This window comes from Triticum dicoccoides, chromosome 2B, assembly GCF_002162155.2.
Source record: "Triticum dicoccoides isolate Atlit2015 ecotype Zavitan chromosome 2B, WEW_v2.0, whole genome shotgun sequence".
NCBI classification, from domain to species: domain Eukaryota; kingdom Viridiplantae; phylum Streptophyta; class Magnoliopsida; order Poales; family Poaceae; genus Triticum; species Triticum dicoccoides.
The window spans coordinates 367,500,024-367,519,823 of NC_041383.1; the positions used below are offsets into that span (position 1 = coordinate 367,500,024).

General features: G+C 53.1%; 1 pseudogene; it reads right to left on the bottom strand.

Moving 5' to 3' along the window:
- Nucleotides 1–1,250: 1,250 nt before the first annotated feature.
- On the bottom strand, nt 1,251–19,087 carry LOC119363715 (annotated as a pseudogene).
- Nucleotides 19,088–19,800: the final 713 nt, after the last annotated feature.

The window sequence follows — 19,800 nt, forward strand, 5'->3', positions numbered from 1 at the left end:
ACTGAAACCCTTAATCGTAGAGACGTTCCGGACGCTCATCTTCTACGATCATATTATGCATGGTCACACAAGCAGTCATCACCTCCCACAGTTTCTTCATGCTCCAAGTCTTAGTAGGATACCGAACGATGCCCCCATCGAGATTGCAGAACACCAAAGGCACGCTCGACGTCCTTCCTAGCACTCTCTTACTCTTGGGCAAATCTTTTCCTCTTCTCTCTGACAGGGTTGAGGATTGTTTTCACAATAGTGGTAGCATCCTCTTTGCACTTCTTGGTCGCGGCTGTGCCGGGGAGTGGGGGTGGGAAGCTTTCGGATCCCCGACGGCAAGACGGCAGTGGCAGCGACGTGGGAGGTGGCGGCGTTGCGAGGGTGGATGTTGCGGCACCGGCAGCTGGCAGAGGCACTGGCAAAATGGGCGGCGGCGACGTCGAAGGAGGCGGGCGAGGGTTTGTTTTTGGAATGGGAGAGGATGGCCAATGTGCCACCGACCAGCGGGCACGCGCGCTTACGTCTCATGTCCGCGCCGATGCAAATCTGGCTAAAAAATGGGCCGGAAATGGGTTGGTGGGCGAACGAAAAGCGGACGTGTGTCCGTTTGGGTCGGCGCCTTGGGCCGACTTTTCTGTCTGCGCCGACCCAAACGGACGCGCGCGGACGAAATGGGTCGCCGCGTTGGAGTTGCTCTTAAGCCCACAAACACAAGGCCGGGGCCTGGGAAAGTTCCTGGGGGTGGGGGCAAAAATGCTAGACATACAAAGACTTACACGCTTTTACACGCTCCTTCCGTCTAACAACCAATCACAAACCTCTCCTCCCCTGATTTACAGGGGGGTGGGCCGCCCCGCTCACCTATTGACCAATCAAGATTAACCATCCTGTAAAAGCCTGTAAATCGTTTGTACGTGTAGCATTGCCGGGGTGGGGGTGTTGGGGAGGGGGAGGGGTGCGGCCCAGCCCTAGAAGCAACAAACAAAAAGGATGAGTGCCGAAGGGAGGGAAGGCCCGGGTGACAAACAAGCGAACGAGAGAAATAAACAGAGCGATCAGGAGGGTCACAAACATGGTGACGTCATCTTAGATGTGACATAATTATGTCATGTGTCCTAGAAAGACCCTTGATTAAATTCCAGTGAAACCATGTGTATTCGCTAGTACCTTAGCTACATGAACACTTAGTGAAACACTATGTCTGCTTCTAGTTATCAAAATCTCCATGTCCTTGGAACTTACATTGATCTACGTACTAAAGAGAATCTCAAAATTTAGCACCAACAACACAACACATAGCACACTCTCTTCACTCTTGACGCTTGGCGCTCCCGTGGTAACAGGGAGCCGCTGGGCTCGTGTCACCGCCCGGTGGGTTGCACGAGCTGCGAGAAGGCCGCGCGGTTGGTTATGTCGTCGTCCTCCTCAATTACGACGCAAGCGTCGTGCGCCCTGGACGTGGACGACGTCCCGATCGTCGTTACGCTGGCGGTGCTCCCATAGCTGTTGCTGGGCTCGAGCACCGGGCGCCCACTGCCGCTCCCGTCGTCTTGGGCCTGCCGTCGCCCGCTGGCGCCGTCGAACGCGTCCTGCAGCTGCATCGCGAACTCGAGGTTCCACAGCACGTCGCCCATGGACGGCCGCTCCAAGCCTTGGTCGGCTAGGCACTTCTCGGCCGTCTCGGCGAACTTGATGAGGCACTCTGGCGCGATCTGGTCCTTGATGGTGGGGTCGACGACGTCCCGCAGGGTGCCCTTCCGCTGGCAGCTGAGCGCATAGTCGGCGAGGCTGACCTGCTCCCGCGGCAGCTGCGGGCTCAGCGCCGGCCGCGCCATGAGCACCTCGAACAGCACGACGCCGAAGGAGTAGACGTCTGACTTGTCGGTGAGCTGCTGCCGCCGGAAGTACTCCGGGTCGAGGTATCCGAAGCTCCCCTTGACCATGGTGCTGACGTGCGCCTGGTTCACTGTGGACGAGCCGGACTTGGAGAGGCCGAAGTCGGAGACCTTGGCGACCCAGTTCTCGTCCACCAGGATGTTGGTGGTCTTGACGTCGCGGTGGATGATGGTGTACTTGGCGCCGGTGTGGAGGTAGTGCAAACCCCGCGCGGCGCCGATGCAGATGTCGAGGCGGTGCCGCCACGACAGCGGCGGGTTGCTGCCCTTGTTGTAGAGGTGCTCCCGCAGCGTGCCGTGTTCCATGTAGTCGTAGACGAGGACCATCTCGTTGCTCTCCTCGCAGAAGCCGATGAGGGAGACGAGGTGCCGGTGCCGCAGCTTGGACAGCATCTCGATCTCCGTCTGGAACTCCAACGCGCCCTGCTCCGACGACGGGTTCGACCGCTTGATGGCCACCTTGGTGTCGCCGTCCACCACGCCGCGGTACACCTTCCCGAACCCGCCCACGCCGATCACCAGCGACTCGCTGAAGTTCTTGGTCGCCGTCTTTATCTCCGCGATGGAGAAGTGCCGGCACATGCCCGCCAGGTTCGCCGCTAGGTGGCCGGACGACTTGCCGCTGGTTGTAGAGTGGTACATCGGCAGCCAGCCGGAGTTATGCGAGTCGCTGCCGGTGAGCTCCCTGTTCTTCTTGTTGTGGTAGACTACCACGCAGATGGCCGCGACGATCCCCACCGCAGCGGCGCCGCCCGCCGTGCCACCTATCACCGTCGCCATGTTTGCCTGGTCCTTGGATTTCTTGGACCGGTCCTTCTCGCTGTCGCCCAGCTCCGCCTCCGCGAGCATCTTGGACGGCACGGGGTCCGGCGCGGCCAGGTTGCCGGCGGTGTCGTTGAGCTTGAAGACCTCGAGGCCGTTGAGGATGGCGTCGTAGAACTGGGGCCTGAGCGCCACGGACGGGTGCATGGCCACCCACATGACCTCATCCCCGGGGTCGTCGGCCATATGCACGGCGAAGTCCTTGTAGACCGGCACGCCACGCTCGGACGTCATCTCGATGACGTCGGCGTCCGACTGCGCCGTCTTGTTGTTGATGTAGATGTCGAAGGCGCGCTGGTTGGGACGGTTGAGCAGGAGCTCGCAGAAGTGGAGGCGGACGACGTAGGTGAAGTTGCCGTCCACCTCCATGGTCCAGGTGAGGTTGTAGTTCTGGTTGACGCGCGGGTCGGAGCCCATGGAGCGGGTGCCGAGGTAGACCTCGACGGGGGCGGCGTACTCAGACGCCTCGGTGGGGTACTTGACGTGGAACCGGGGGCCGGCCGTGTAGCTGACCCCCTGCATGACGCCGAAGACGTAGGGCGTGTCGTCGAACCAGGAGCGGGCGAGGCCGGAGTCGTTGGAGGGCGGGATGTAACCCCCGCCGATGTTGAAGCGGTACATGGTCTGGAAGGAGGAGGTGGCGATGTCGACGGTCTGGTCGGCGAAGCCCACCATGATGGCGGGGTCCTCGAAGATGTCTGGCATGGAGATGAGCTCCAGGCCGTTGATGTAGGCGTAGGTGACGTTGGTCATGGGCGTCGGGGTGAAGGTGACGGCGATGAATCCCGCGGGCGTCCGCGGGAGCGAGAACTCCCGGACGATGTAGGCCTGGGTGAGCGCCTTGGTGGTGACCCAGACGCTGAAGTTGTGGAGGAGGGTGAGGCCCGTGGAGGTGGAGACGGAGAAGCGGAAGTCCTCGGGCGCGATCCCGTTGTAGGAGGACGGGTAGAAGTGGAGGCGGAGCCAGTGCCGGTCCTTGGGGTTCACCGTGAAGTTGTACACCGTGTCCACCGTGAAGACGCGCGCCGTCATGTAGGGGATCGTCGACGGCAGCGACGAGTCCAGCTCGTCCGCCGCCGCCATCAGGGACGACTTGCCGGAGTCGCCCAGCCACATGTTGTTGTTGGTGTCCGCCAGCCACTTGCGCCCGTCCGCGTCCAGCCCGTCCGCCGTGGAGCCGCAGTTGAGCAGGATGGAGTCCGCCGGGCTGTACGGCTTGGCGTCCGCCGCAACCGCGGCCCCGGCCGCAACGAGAAGCGCGAGCAGCCCAGCCATGTCCATCTCGATCTAGAGAGGGAGGGAGCAGTGAGGTGGGGCGATAGAGAGGCGATCGAGAGGTTAGTGGTGAAAGAGAAGAGAGGGAGTGTTTGACCGCGGGAGAAGGGGCGCTGAAGACGAGTGTGTGGGGAGTGGGAGCATTTGCCGGGAGCCATGGCATGCATCTATGGCTGGAGGACACCCGCTTGTTCAGGAAATCCTTTTGCTTTCACAAAACAAAAATCCCCCACGTCGACCGTGTGCAGGCAGGCCGGTACACCGGACGCGCGCAGAGGTTTCCCCACACAGGCAACAGAAATCTGCTGCAGATAGCTACCACTTGATTCCTGTTGCAACTCAAAGTTGACAAAAAATGAGCCAGGACCTAGGGACAGAAACCTCGAGCAAAATCATTTCTTTGGTACAAAGCCATCAAATGTTGTGACGATCTACTAGTCTTTTGCAGGTGGTGATGAAAAATGGAATTTACAGGTACTGCTTCCCGATGACCCGCCAGGTCACTAACACCACCAGCCTTCGAATGGGCGGTTAGAGGCTCTACCTTAAACATCTACTCACCAACCACCCCCAAGATCATCGACCTTCATGAAGATCTTCCGAGAAAACCGCCGTTCTTGACATGTTTTCAGTCTCAAAGGGGCTGAGGCCCGAGAAGGGTCCGGATGAGAACATGGATGAAGTGCCATCAGATTCATATGTCGTTGCAGTATGCCGGGCATTAGGACGAGCGGGCGGTGTCGGTACAGATTCTTGGAACTCCGTGGAGCGTTGCACCATCTTAAGTGACTGCACCACCTCGCCCATCGTTGGCCTTTGGTTCGCCTCCGGGGAAACACAGGCTGCTGCGATTGTGCACACCCTCACAAAATCATCTTTCGGATACTGTCCACCAAGCTTGGGGTCAGCTAGTTCCTGTAGCCTATCTTTATCCCGAAGGACTGGCCGTGTCTGTGGTTAGTCGAGCAAAAAATAACATCATTATTACACAAGCGTAACATCATATGCTCTTTATACTTATCGATAATCAGTTCTATAGATACGCAAAATGTTGAGGTTTAATGAACTAGCCTCCTGCGTAACTAGCCACAGAAGGCAACTAAGAAACATATGACTAATTGTCAGTGTTGTGGACAAGGATTACATTGAAATTTCATTAATAACCATACCCGAAGCCTAGTCACTTCATTAATAAGCATACCCAAAGCCTAGTCACTCAAGCTAGATATGGAACATAACAACAGTCTGTTTTAGTCTTTCTACCCATGTCTCGGCGTTTGGGAGCGGGAGGCATATATGTAGTACAAAGAACACTCAACTCGTTACGCGTAATGTTTTGCTTTCCACCCAGCAGTGATTTACTGTCTACCCGCCTTGTTTTGTCCCAGCTGCCTTTGGCATTAATAAACCACTACTGTTCATGCCTAGGACACTCACAACTAGTTGGCTGCTCAATAGTTACTAAAATAATACAGACAGATTCGTACTCCGATGTAAGTAAAAGAGATTAATGCAAAAATAACTGAAGATGGTATGGAATAGAAGGAAATCTAACCCATGTGACTAGATTCTCCTGCCCCGAAGATTGTGACATGTCCACAGGCCTCCTCCCAGTAAGTAGTTCAAGTAGAACAACTCCATAGCTATATACATCACTTTTTACAATTAAGTGTCCTGTCATTGCATACTCTGGTGCTACGTACCTGAAAAACACGTCAGACATATAAAGCAAAAGCAGAAGAACAGAAATAGCTGGATGTAGCTCAGGGTAGAACACATTCAGCTTACCCAAAAGTTCCCATAACACGAGTTGAAAGATAATTTAAGCGCCCTTCTGGTGCCTGTTTGGCCAAACCAAAATCAGACACTTTAGCATGAAAGTCATTCTCGAGCAATATATTTGAAGCTTTGAAATCCCTGTGGATTACACAAGGCTGTGAATCCTCGTGAAGGTATGCTAATCCCCTTGCAGCATCAAGTGCTATCTTCATTCTGGTGTCCCAATCCAAGGGGCAGTCAGCGCCTAATGAGCCTGTAAAATGAAAGATGCTGTCAGAGTCATGTTTTGGACATCAGGAAATTACAATAAACTACCAAATTTAATCTAATGAAAGATTAGTTTCAGTTGCAACTAAATTGGGACTATGCAGAAATGGTTCAGAAAGAAAAAGTTGCCAATCCATACCATGAAGCCAAGCTTCTAGACTTCCATTTGGAACAAGCTCATAACAAAGAAGGCTTTGTGACAATTCACGGTTGCTATAGTATCCAATGAGTTTCACAAGATTGCGGTGGTGCAATCTGCTCAGCATCTCCACTTCAACTAGAAACTCCTTATCTCCTTGGTGCCCCCCAGTAGTAAGCTTCTTAATAGCAACAGCAGTGCCGTCACTTAGTATCCCCTTAAAGACACGGCCAAAACCACCTTCCCCAAGCACACATGAAGCCTCAAAGTTGTTTGTTGCTTCTTTAAGTTCTTCATATGCAAGGAACCTTGTACTTGTGGGGCGAGGGAGTGATTCAACTGCAGATACTGCATCTGGTGTCCTTTGCTTGGCTGTACAGAACAACAGATGAATTAATACACATTAAAATGATTATGAAAACAAACGTAATAAACACTGGGAAAGAAACCAAAAACTGGATTATTTGAAATTGACTAAGAACCTGAATGAATCATATGGAGCTACGGGTAAAGTATCTGGTTCTATGTTATCTACTCCCTCCGTTCCATAATATAAGAGCGTTTTTTACACTAGTATTAAGATAGGACTGCATCAGGGGTCAGCTTTGAGCCCTTATCTTTTTGCCATGGTGATGGATGAGGTTGTTACAGTACAAGTGGATTGCACTAGCCCTTTCCATCAGTTCGGACTTTTGGTTGCGTTGGCTAGTGCATGAAGCTTAACATGGTATCAGAGCTAAGGTCTTGAGTTCAAGTCGCTTTCGTGTTGGCTAGACTTTTGGTTGCGTTGGCTAGTGCATGAAGCTTAACATGGTATCAGAGCTAAGGTCTTGAGTTCAAGTCCTGGCTTTCGTAGTTTATTAAAAATTGCTGGTAGCCCCTCTTTGTGTCCACGTAGTGGCCTCTTGAGTTATACGTGAGTTTCGTGCGCCGTCGCTCTCTTCAGGTTGCAAGTGCTGACTTGTCTTCTGATAGAACCAGGGGTCCTACCGGACCTGCTCCGGAGGTTGTAGGGGAAGGAAGGAACGGGGCGCGGCGATGAGCGGGCACGCCGGCGGCTGGGCGCCGTCGCGTCGGAGGGAGATGGCGGCGGCGGCTAGGGTTGGAGGCGGCTAGGGTTCCGGCTCCTCTGGGAGCCGGGCAACGGGAATAATATATATTCTTATTGCTTAATCTGAAACAAAGTCTTACAGCATATATTTATAACCTAGATAACTTGCATACGAATTAACCTAAGATAACTTGTGGGCTAAGATTGCCCGGTGGGCCTTCTACGGCCGTAAGTCAGGCCGGTCATAACATCTCTCCCCGCCTGCGCAAACAACTCGTCCTCGAGCTGAAAGTCTGGATAATGTTGGCGGAACTCATCACGCTGCTCCCAAGTGGCCTCGTCCTCCGGAAGTCCAGCCCACTGAATCAGCACGTACCACACCCCGCGACGGAGCTGGGCCTGCAAGACCTCCGGTCCAGGAAGAAGACGTCCGTCGACAGTCGGGGGAAGCGCGGGAGGGCCCGCGGGCAGCTCTCCACGAAAGGGCTTGAGCAGCCCCACATGGAAGACGTCGTGGATGCGAGCGCCCGCCGGAAGCTGAAGGCGGTAAGCCACCTTCCCGATGCGCTCCAGGACAGCAAAGGGCCCGGCATAGCGAGGACCCAGCTTCTTCTTTGCGCGGGGGTCTAGTGACTGCGTAGAGCGGTGAAGAAGACGCAGCCACACCCAATCACCCACCGCGAACTCCGCCTCGCGATGATGACCGTCGTAGTAGTGTTTGGCCAACTGCTGGGCCTGAAGGAGGCGTTGCTGGACCTCCGCGAGCATCTCGTCGCGGCTTCGCAGGAGGTCCCCGGCTGCCTCGGTCCGAGCTGTGGACGAATCAACCGGAAGAATCGACGGAGGCGGGCGGCCATAGACCACCTCAAAAGGCGTGGCGCGGAGGGCGGAGTGATAGGAGGTGTTGTAGCAGTACTCCGCCCATGAGAGCCAGTCCACCCACGCACGAGGACGATGACCTGTGACACAACGCAAATACATGGCAATCACCTTGTTGACGACCTCGGACTGGCCATCCGTCTGAGGGTGGAAGGCCGTGCTCAAGCGGAGTTGCACGCTCGCCATCCTGAAGAGGTCGCGCCACACATGTCCCGTAAACACGGGGTCCCGATCACTGGCGATCGAAGTGGGAAACCCGTGGAGGCGGACGATCCCGTCGAAGAAGGCCCGGGCCACGGACACCGCTGTGTAAGGGTGACCGAGCGCGATGAAGTGAGCATACTTGGAGAAGCGGTCGACCACCGTGAGAATGACCGATTTGCCGCCCACCTTAGGGAGGCCCTCGATGAAGTCCATGGAGATATCCGCCCAGACCTGAGACGACACCTCCAAGGGCTGGAGTAGACCCGCTGGCCGTAGCGTCTCCGTCTTGTTGCGCTGGCACGTCACACAAGACCGAACCCAGTCACAGACCAGGGCCCGATCACCAGGGATGTAGAAGTCAGCGCGGAGACGATGGAGAGCTTTCTGCACACCCTCATGGCCCGCCGAGTGGGCCAGCGGTAGCACCTGGTGACGGAGATCGTCATGCGCCGGCACAAAGACCCAGCGCCCGTGGAGGAGCAGGTCATCGATGAAGCGCCAGGGCTCCTCCAAGTCGCCCGCAACCAGCTGCTGCTGAAGGAGAAGGGCGTCGACCGCGGTCGCTGTCGCCCGGCAAATGTCGGTGAAGAGGCGGAAGGTGGGCCCGGAGCGGATGCATAGCACCGCCCCCTCAGCGGCGGCGACAGGGGCGTCGCGGCGAGACAAGGCGTCGGCCACGATGTTAAGACGACCGGGGCGATACTCGACAGAGAAGTCGAAGCCGAAGAGCTTGCTGATCCACTGGTGCTGCGGCACGGTCGATAGCCTCTGGTCCAGCAAGAACTTGAGGCTGTAGTGGTCCGTGCATATCCGGAAAGACCGACCCCAAAGATAGGGCGGCCAGTGGCGCACCACCTGCACCAATCCAATGAGCTCGCGCTCATACGCCGCGAGCTTAAGATGGCGCGGAGCAAAAGGCCGGCTAAAGAAAGCGAGAGGGGCCGCCCTGATGAAGCACGGCGCCGAACCCCGCGCCGGAGGCGTCGTACTCCACCACGAACGGGCGGTCAAAATCGGGAATCTGAAGAACGGGCCCCGTCGTGAGGGCCCCCTTGAGGGCCTCGAATGCCGTCGTCGCCTCGTCGTCCCAAGCGAAAGCGTCACAGCGCAGCAAACGCGTGAGGGGCGACGCGATGAGGCCGAACTCCCGGATAAACTTTCGATAGTAGCCCGCAAGACCCAGAAAACCGCGAAGAGCCCGCGGCGTCGGCCAGGCGGCGTCGGCCAGGCGGCGACGGCCGCCACCTTGTCGGCATCCATGGCAACCCTGTCGGCCGAGATGACGTGGCCGAGGTAGGTGACTGACGGCGTCCCGAACGAGCACTTCGAGCGCTTAAGATGAAGATGGTGCGCCCGAAGCTCGTTGAAGACGATGGCGACGTGCTGAAGGTGCTCCGCCCAAGATGCGTTGTAGATAAGAATGTCATCAAAGAAAACGAGCACAAACCGACGTAGGTAGGGCCGGAGGACGTCGTTCATCAGAGCCTGAAAGGTCGCCGGGGCGTTGGAGAGGCCGAAGGGCATCACCAAGAACTCGAAGTGGCCGTGGTGCGTCCGAAACACCGTCTTGGCGATGTCGTCCGGGTGCATGCGCACCTGGTGGTACCCGAACCGGAGATCGAGCTTGGTGAAGAAACGCGCCCCATGTAGCTCGTCCAAGAGCTCATCAACCACCGGAATCGGGAACTTGTCCTTAAGTGTGAGAGCATTAAGGGCGCGGTAGTCGATGCAGAAGCGCCACGTGCCGTCCGACTTGGGGACGAGGAGGACTGGTGCGGTGAACGGCGAGGTGGAGATCCGGATGATGCCCGCAGCGAGCATCAGTGCGCACTGCCGCTCCAACTCGTCCTTTTGCAGCTGCAGGTGGCGATAGGGACGAACGGCCACCGGTGCCGAGCCCGGTAGAAGGTGAATACAATGATCGTATGCCCGGGCTGGTGGAAGGCCCTGCGGCTCGGTGAAGAGGTCGCCGTGCTGCTGCAGAAGGTGATCCAATAGTGGATGCTCGGCCTCGGAGGTAGCCGCGGCCAACTGGAGCTGCGGCGCCACCTGGGGGGTGCCCCCAACGTCGTCCCACCGGATGCTGCGGCCCAGCCGCCAGAATGTCATCGCAAAGCGTCGAAGTCCCAAAGGATGGAGGGTCCGCAGAAAGTAGACGCCAAGGATGAAGTCGAAACAGCCCAAGTCAATGCCCGCACATGTGATGGAGAAGTGTTCGTCGCCGATGGTGATGGGCACGTTCTGGGCGAGCCCATGGTACCGGAGACGATCGCCGTTGGCCACTGTGACCCGAAGCTGCTCCCCGCCCGTCGTCTGAAGCGCTAAACGACGCATGGTCGCCTCGGGCAGGAAGTTATGGGTGGAGCCTGTATCCACCAAGGCCACCAAGCGCTCGCCGTGGATCATCACCGACAAAAGCATGGTCCGCTCATCGCGGATGCCAGCGAGCGCATGGAGAGAGACCACGAGTGCCGTCGCCGGGACGGCGGCGGATGCGGCCTCCGCAGCCGCTGGGGGAGGCAGTGCGTCGGCCCCATCGGGCAGGGTGTCCTCCTCGATGTAGTTGGCCGTCTCCAAGTAGAAGAGGCGAGGGCAGACATGGCTCGGCGTATAGGGCTCGTCGCAGTTAAAGCAGAGGCCCTGGCGCCGTCGCTCCATCTGCTCCGCCAGAGAGAGCTGACGGAAGGGCCGCGTCACGACCGGGGTGGTAGTCGTCGGAGCGGCCGGAGGTGGCCGGCCCGGCGCCGGGGCCTGCCGGGTGGCCTGTCGACCTGCATAGCCTGGGCGCGACACTCGAAGGCTCGGGCATAGTACATGGCCGTCTGGAGATCCTGAGGTCCGCGAAGCTCCACGTCCACGCGGATGTGATCCGGAAGGCCACCGATGAAGAGGTCGGCCCGCTACTGCGCCGTCACGCCCGAGGCGTGGCATGCCAGGGCCTGGAAGCGGTCAGCGAAGTCCTGCACCATGGAGGTGAAGGGAAGGCGACCGAGCTCCGCCAAGCGGCTCCCGCGAACCGGAGGCCCAAAGCGAAGGAGGCAGAGCTCACGGAAGCGCTCCCAAGGGGGCATGCCACCCTCGTCCTGCTCGAGGGCGTAATAACACGTCTGTGCCGCGCCGCGGAGGTGGTAGGAGGCGAGCCAGGTACGCTCAGATGCAAGGGTTCGCTGCCCGCGAAAGAACTGGTCGCACTAGTTGAGCCAGTTGAGGGGGTCCTCCGTGCCATCATAGGTGGCGAAGTCGATTTTGGCGAACCGCGGCGGTGTCTGTGCCGGAGCGCCATGTCGAACTGGCTCGGAGGAGCAGAGCAGGGCGGCAGGTGGTGCTTGGTCGGGGTACTCCGGGTACCGACCTGTGGAGCCGGATGGCCCGCCAAACTGCGGGAACGGGGTCGGCTGATCGGACGTCACGGTGTAGACCGGCGGTGAAGATCCAGCCGCCCACGCTGGTATTGGCGACGGAAAGGGCGGGAACCGGACCTGGTTGATGGGCAGGCCGGCCGGCGAAGGCGCCCCCGAGCTGGGCAGGGGTGGCGCGGGAGGCTGCATCGGCGGCGGTGGGGGCGCGACAAGTGTTGCTGTTGTCGTGGTTGGCCACGACGGCCAGAGAGGGCCCGCGGCCGGTTGGGGAGGAGGCAGCAGCGGCGATGGCGGCCCGCTGGGGTGGCCCGCCGGAAGCTGCAGCAGCGGAAAACCGCTGCCCGCGGCGGCGGCCTGGGACGGCCATGGCAGCGTGGGGTGGCTGTAGGCGGCGATCGGCACAGCCGGCGGTGGAGCGTAGGGCCCTGCCATGTGCAGCTGGAGGCCCTGGACTACCGTCAGAAGATGCTGCAGCGCGGTGGTCATCTGCTCCGGCGTGAAGACGGCGGTCGGCGGTGGCGCGGGGGAGACGGGAGCCGGCGGCGTTGGGGCCGACAGTATTGGGGCCGGCGGCGTTGGGGCCCCAGCTGTGGCGCTCGGCCCTGGCAGCGTCGGAGCTCCGTTGGTGGTCATCGAGGGGGGGGGGGACGAACAGCGAGGCAGTGGTGCTGGAGGGCAGCGGCGGCGTGGGTGATGGAGAAGACATGGTCGAACCCGAGTCTCTGGATACCAAATTGGTAGGACCAGGGGTCCTACCGGACCTGCTCCGAAGGTTGTAGGGGAAGGAAGGAACAGGGCACGGCGATGAGCGGGCGCGCCGGCGGCTGGGCGCCGTCGCGTCGGAGGGAGATGGCGGCGGCGGCTAGGGTTGGAGGCGGCTAGGGGTTCCGGCTCCTCTGGGAGCCGGGCAACAAGAATAATAATATTCTTATTGCTTAATCCGAAACAGAGTCTTACAACATATATTTATAACCTAGATAACTTGCATACGAATTAACCTAAGATAACTTGTGGGCTAAGATTACCCGGTGGGCCTTCTACGGTCGTAAGTCAGGCCGGTCATAACATCTTCCCCGTCACACGTGAGAGGGGGTGTTACAGTATATGTGGATTGCACTAGCCCTTTCCATCAGTTCGGACTTTTGGTTGCATTGGCTAGTGCATGAAGCTTAACAGAGGTCACAAGGGACATACAAGGAGATATCCCATGGTGTATGCTCTTTGCGGATGATGTGGTGCTAGTTGACGATATTCGGTTGGGGGTAAATAGGATGTTAGTTATGGAGACAAACCTTGGAATCGAAAGGTTTTAGGCTTAGTAGAACTAAAACCAAGTACATGATGTGCGGTTTCAGTACTACTAGGTACGAGGAGGAGGTTAGCCTTGATGGGCAGGTGGTGCCTCGGAAGGAAACCTTTCGATATTTGGGGTCAGTGTTGCAGGAGGATGGGGATATTGATGAAGATGTGAACCATCAAATCAAAGCCGAATGGATGAAGTGGCGCCAAGCTTCTCGCATTCTCTGCGACAAGAGAGTGCCACAAAAGCTAAAACGCAAGTTCTACAGGACGGCGGTTCAACCCGCAATGTTGTATGGCGCTGAGTGTTGGCCGACTACGAGGTGACATGTTCAACAGTTAGGTGTGGCGGAGATGCGTATGTTGAGATGGATATGTGGCAACACGAGGAAGGATCGAGTCCGGAATGATGATATACGAGATAGAGTTGGGGTAGCACCAATTGAAGAGAAGTTTGTCCAACATCGTCTAAGATGGTTTGGGCATATTAAGAGAGATCTGAAGGATTGGAGCTATGTTTTTAAGGCGACGCTTTGCTTTAAGGCGCTGGGGGGGCGCTTCGACGCCTAGGCGCCTAAAGCGCAAAGCGCTGGGGGGCGCCTCGACGCCTAGGCGTCACCTTACGGACGCCTTAAAAACATAGGATTGGAGTATCACCAAAGAGGCAAAGAACTAGCTATGGACAGGGGTGCGTGGAAGCTTGCTATCCATGTGCCATAGCCATGAGTTGGTCGCGAGATCTTATCGGTTTCACCTCTAGCCTACCCCAACTTGTTTGGGACTAAAGGCTTTGTTGCTGTTGTTGTGTCAAAAACGGTCTTATATTATGGGACGGAGGGAGTAATAATTTTCACACAACTACAAACAGAAATACATTATCACCTTTCACAGTACACAAAAATGTAAGACACCCTAAAAGAAAGTAAGGAAGATGCATTTCTCTTAACATGACAAGCCATGAAGACCTTAGTTCAAATGTATTGCACTTGCACAAGTGAAACCGAATCTCAAAGTATCCTCCCAATGCTACTCTGCAATGCTTTCACTGCCGTGATCCAATATGCTGTGATTTGATCCAGTAATAGTAACAATTTACAAATGACTTAGTCTGGTCGCCTAGGCATATTTTGACACAAGTCGGGAATTTCTCTAGACAGACTAAATGCATCATATGTCTCTAAACTCCCAAATTGCATCTCTAAGTTCTTGAACGTGTTTAAGTTGGTTGGTTAGGCCCCAAACGTACCATGCAGAACTAGAGTGCTGATATGGTAGATTGATTATTATTCACCGACACACCAAACTCTTCTAAGATCTTATGACAAGGGCGATCAGGAGGAGTGATAGTGACAGCAGCCCTTGCCTGTGCCTGAATGAAATTAGCAGTGAAGGTAGCTTAGATCTTGAGATCCACGATAATGTTTGTCCCCCCTTCCATAGAGAGGGAAGTGCCACCACATTGGTATATCTGGGACCTAATTGCTCTACATCGACTTAAACATGTTCAGGGACTTAGATATACAGGTCGAGAGACTAGGAGATTATTTGACCCCTCGAAACAAGTATAGGGACCTAGAGTAGCATCTGTTCACTTCCTGTTAATGCAAAATAGGATGGACAGGGGTGAGTTTTGGGCCAAGAGTGAGTTCCATGTATCATACAACCGTTATTTGAAGGCTGTACCTACTAGTCAGTGACAGCCAATCAACTACCATAGCTGGTTTTCTTGTTCCAGCCTACTAATCAGTGACAGCCAATCAACTACTAGTCAGTGACAGCCAATCAACTACCATAGCTGGTTTTCTTGTACCAGCCTACATATAGCTTGGGTTCCAATATCATGGTTGTTGTCCACCAGCAAACCAGAGACAAAATATCTCTACCATCGACAATACTGATGCTTCAACTAAAGATCAGTGTAGCATTCAAGCAATAGCCTCTAGTATTAGACATGATAACTTCATATACATATCTCAATAAGGGGAAAACTACGCACACAAGTCAAAACGATGAGCATGGACAATAATGCAAAAATTGGGGAGTTGTTGCATAAAGCATAGTTTAAATAATCTAATCACATCACGTAAAATAAAATAGATAAAACTTTTTTTAAATGCAAAGAATAAAGGAAGGACTAGATAACTCGACACATACATGTTTCAACAGGAGGCGCCTTCTTCTTTCCTTTCCTAAATGTGCAGAAGCAAATAAATAGAACAATCACCAGGACACCAATTAGAGCACCAATACATATGCAAATGACAGTGACCAGGCTCAAGTGCTTGCTACTGCTGGTGTGCTCACTCGTTTTTGGTAAGGCAGATGATGTAGATGGAGATGCCTTAGGTGATATCATGAATGCTGGAGCTAAAAGATGAAAGAGAAGACAGAACACTGTTAGGAGAGAAATTTAATTGTAAAGAGGGACTAATAGTAAATAAGACACAGACACCAAAAGAAAGGGCACGTTCTGCAGATGGAATACCCGTAATCTGAAGATTTTAAGCAGACACAGAAAAATATGTAAAGATTTTAAACCAGTTCTTTAAAAGGCAAAGCAATATGTAATCTACATGTGCCCTCTGTGGCTAATTGTGTAATGCGGCTCCCCAGGTTATATACAGGCGGCATGTTTGCTTTCCCTTTCTCTCCTTTCTGGACCGAATGAGTTGGGCATTAAAATTCAGTGGCATGGTAGAAGTTGAATATCTAGCACCTATCTACACTATCTTTTTATGTTTAAATAATCCATCCTTTTATACAGACTTGGCACTTTTTACCAAATAATGCACACCTAGAATTGTACTTCCTCCGTCCCATAATATAAGAGCGTTTTTGACACTAGTGTAGTGTCAAAAACGTTTTTATATTATGGGACAGAGGGAGTACTATAGATACAAGTAACCAAAACCCTTCATTAATATTGCAAACAGAAATAACCAAAAACCTTTGTTAATATTGCAAACAGAAATAACCAAAACCCTTTGTTAATATTGCAAACAGAAATAACAAGGTGGGAGGGTGGGAGAAATGGCTAGAGTTAACCATGGTAATTTGGAAGACAGTAGATTGGGCATTGCAGATTTGTAAAGCAAATGGTACAACAATTTTGATCAAATTGGCTTGTTTCCGGAAACATAGGTAGTACTTTGACACATCAGTCAAAAAGGTTCCTACTTTAACAAGTTGGTACTCCCTCCGTTTCAAAATAATTGAAGTTCTAGAATTGTCATAAGTCAAACTTCATTGAGTTTTAAAAAGTCTATACAAAAACATATCAGCATCTACAAAACCAAATCAACTTCATTAGTTTCATTATGATATGAATTTTCATATTATATATATTTGATATCATGCATCTTTATGGATTTTTATATATATTTGGTCAAATTTTAAAAAGTTTAACTTAGGAAAATCCTAGAACTTCAATTATCTGGAACGGAGGGAGTAGTTCACAGTTCACACCATAGGTAATTGGACATAACTACTATCATCAAAATCATGAGCTGCAAATATTCTTCAAACTCCCAACCAAACTACACAATACAGACAAAAATAATTAAAAATGAAGTGCATTCTAGTTTTCTCTACCGTGGACACTAAAGATGTACCATCACTGTAACATGTAAAAGAAGGTCAAGATGACAAAGGATTACCAGGAGCTGGACCCAATGGCCTGAACCACGTTAAATTAATAAGATTGTAGTCCCCGACCAGCACCGGATTGATCCGAACTGTATGCGAGCTAAGAGAATAATTCATTGCAGTAACTTGATCAGATGAGAAGCTATTTCCAGTGTGGGGAGCTATGTCCATTGTCATATTTAGCCCAGAAGTTCCAACAACATAAAAATTTACAATCTCAAACTGCGTAACCCGCAAGCTGAGCTGCGACGCGAGCTCCTCGAGAAATTCGTTGCTCCAATTTGAATTCAAGGAAACATTGTGAAGGAAGAGCTCAACTCTAACTGGGTAAACACAATGGCAGTCCTGGCTCCCTCGTCTTTGTACCATGTTTGGAGCACAGCAGCCTAGTAAAACAGAGAGTGAATTAAAACAGAATCGACTGTTTGACAGTGTATCTAGAGCAAATATCAAGATGTACTACAAACCATAAGTATCTATGATTGATGTCAATGTTAATCCATCACTGTTCATTATCTATGAAACTGCTAGCAATCCTAAAGTTCATTTCATCAGTACCATTCCAAATTGATGGACCAAACCATAATGCTTGAATTAGCAAAAGCCAACAAACTTATATAATTTTAAAACAACTGGTACTATGATCAGTCATGAGGTGCTATTTCCCCACACGAGGATTAGATTAAAATACACAAGCATTTCTTTTATATAATTTGGAGTCATGTTTGACGTAATGAAATCATTTGGAATTAAATTATTTCAGGCTCTAGGAGAACTTACCATCGTGTGGAGATATTGGAGGCTGTACTAATCCAGAAGGAGCTGCACTAGTATTCAAAGCTGCATCAGGGGGTGCAGCATTTTCATGAGCAGTAACATCTTCCGGTAAGCGCCTGTTATGCTGCAGCGAAGGATCGAACAGGTCCGAGGAATACAAGGAGAGGTCAGAAGCACCAGAGATGGAGCTATAACTCGGTGCGGAAATAGGAGGGTGCACAGATGACAGAGCAGATGGCGATGAATGTAGCTTCTTTTGCCTATGCTGATGCATTGCAACACTTGTGCCAACTTTGGTTCGGGACAACGTGGTCCGAACTGGACTCCATCCTTGTGAAGGAGGCATAGCAGGAGTGTCAGCCTTTAGGGCCAATGTTTTGGCAATCAAATTGGTCTCACTGATAAATTCCAGAGCCAATATAACAACCAACAAATTAAATGAAAGCTTCCTTGGAGCATCTTCAAACAGTCCTGCCAAGAAACAGTACAGTCAACCAGTCAGCATCATCTTAAGACAAGGGCATGTTGCAAATTGCACAGAAACAGATGCAACTAACTGATATCCACTCATATCTACAGAATTTAGTGCGAACATCCCAGTAGAAACAAGGCGCAGAGATCAAACTAGACAGGTCCAAATGTTATTCAAGATCATAAACCCATCTATTGGTAACACAAATTAGCTAGATCGATGAGAAATGAGGATACAACAAATTCATTTAAAAAAATCAAAAATACAGAACAGACACACTTGTGTATATACCAAATCGATGGTTTCCTACAAAGCATTCCTTAAAATAGTAAATAGTTCTTCTCTGTACCAATGAATCTATCTACAGAAGCAGAGCCTTTGACACAGAAGGGGCAGAAAAGGCAGTGTAGCGGGTCTCCAAGTAGAGAGAACCGGCAAATGTTCCATCCAAGGCACGGGTTCATGGCATCAGCCAATCTAAGCTCTGGAAGCATTCCTGAATTCGATTGACTCCACTCCAGTGACCTACACATGATGCCGAAGTGAGCTCTGAGTCCGCCATTCCCACGACTCCCAATGGAGCTGCAGATTGAGCTACCAAACAAGCGCGGAAACTAAGATCCCAGAACAGCCGCCGCCAGGAGCACTGAATTGGGCGTCCCACGCACCCGCCCCCTCCGCCCAAAAACCTCGCCGTCACCTCAACAAAGCACGGAGACAGAGTCCTCCGGCGCTAAACCTCAAGGCGCTCCCCCTAAATAATCGCGCCACGGCCCGAATTCCCTACCCCAAGCAAAGCAAAGCAAACAAGGCATCGAGGTTCCGGTGCTCCGACGCAACCTTGGAGTGGGCTCAGATCGAGGGAGGCTGGCAGACTGACCTCGGCCGGAGCGGCGCATGGCGTGCCCGGGCCGCGCCATCCCCGGCGCGGCGATCTACTGCTGGCGCCGGGGCGCCGGCGACACGGGGCACATGGGACGACGCCGGGGAGAGGGGAGGGGGCTAGGTTTTGGGGGAGCCGGCGCTGCGAATTTGTTTGTGTCCCCTTTGTTTTCCCTCTCCTCCCTCCACCTTTCGCCGTGGTGGCCTGGACCTGGAGGCTAGCCGAGCTGCTGCGGTGAGGGTGGTTTTCGCTTTTTGCGCCTCCGCTGCTGCTGGCTGCTTTTTCCGCCTGCGCGACGCGAGTGACTTTTCTTTCCGTTGGCAGCGTGCGCTCGAAGGCGGGGGAGGGGGACTAGACTGGAGCAGTGAACGCGGTCAAACGCTCCCTCCAAGTCCAAGCGCTCACTGCCAGATGCCAGATTTAAGAACGTTCCGTGCGTGAGTTTGACAGCGCTTAGCAGGAGCTCTAGGATAGACAAGTTGCTGCTTAGTTTATTTATTAACAGCCCCCCTAAGTACTATCAACTTCTCGCTTCCTAAGGCTGGTCATAGTGGGGAGTAACTTAGAGTAGTAACATTCATACGTTACTACTCTATGTTACTACCCTTATAGTGGGAAGTGTCATATGTGTAGTAACATACACATGTTTATTTATTGTCTTGTAGACTCATTTTGCATTGAAAAGTGCTATGTGATGGTAACATATTAGGTTACTCTTTGCCTCTCTCCTCATTAACTACTTGCCACATCAACATTTTTGCTTATATGGCATCTATGTTACTACCTATGTTACTCCCACTATGACCAGCTTAATAACTATCAACTTATCATATTGGAGAATTCAGAAAAGACGACGAGTATTTGGAGGGAAAAGGTGCCCCGGTTAGGCTTCCTAGCGTAGGTGGAGGAAAACCAAGCTAGGACACGCTAAACTAATCACTAGGTTAGGGTACCCATACACTACCAGCCGTCTACTTTAACCCCACAAGGCCAGAAAGGACGATGCCCGGTAGGCTACAGTTGTGAGCCTTGGATGCGCATCAAATCCGGGTAGACGCAAACG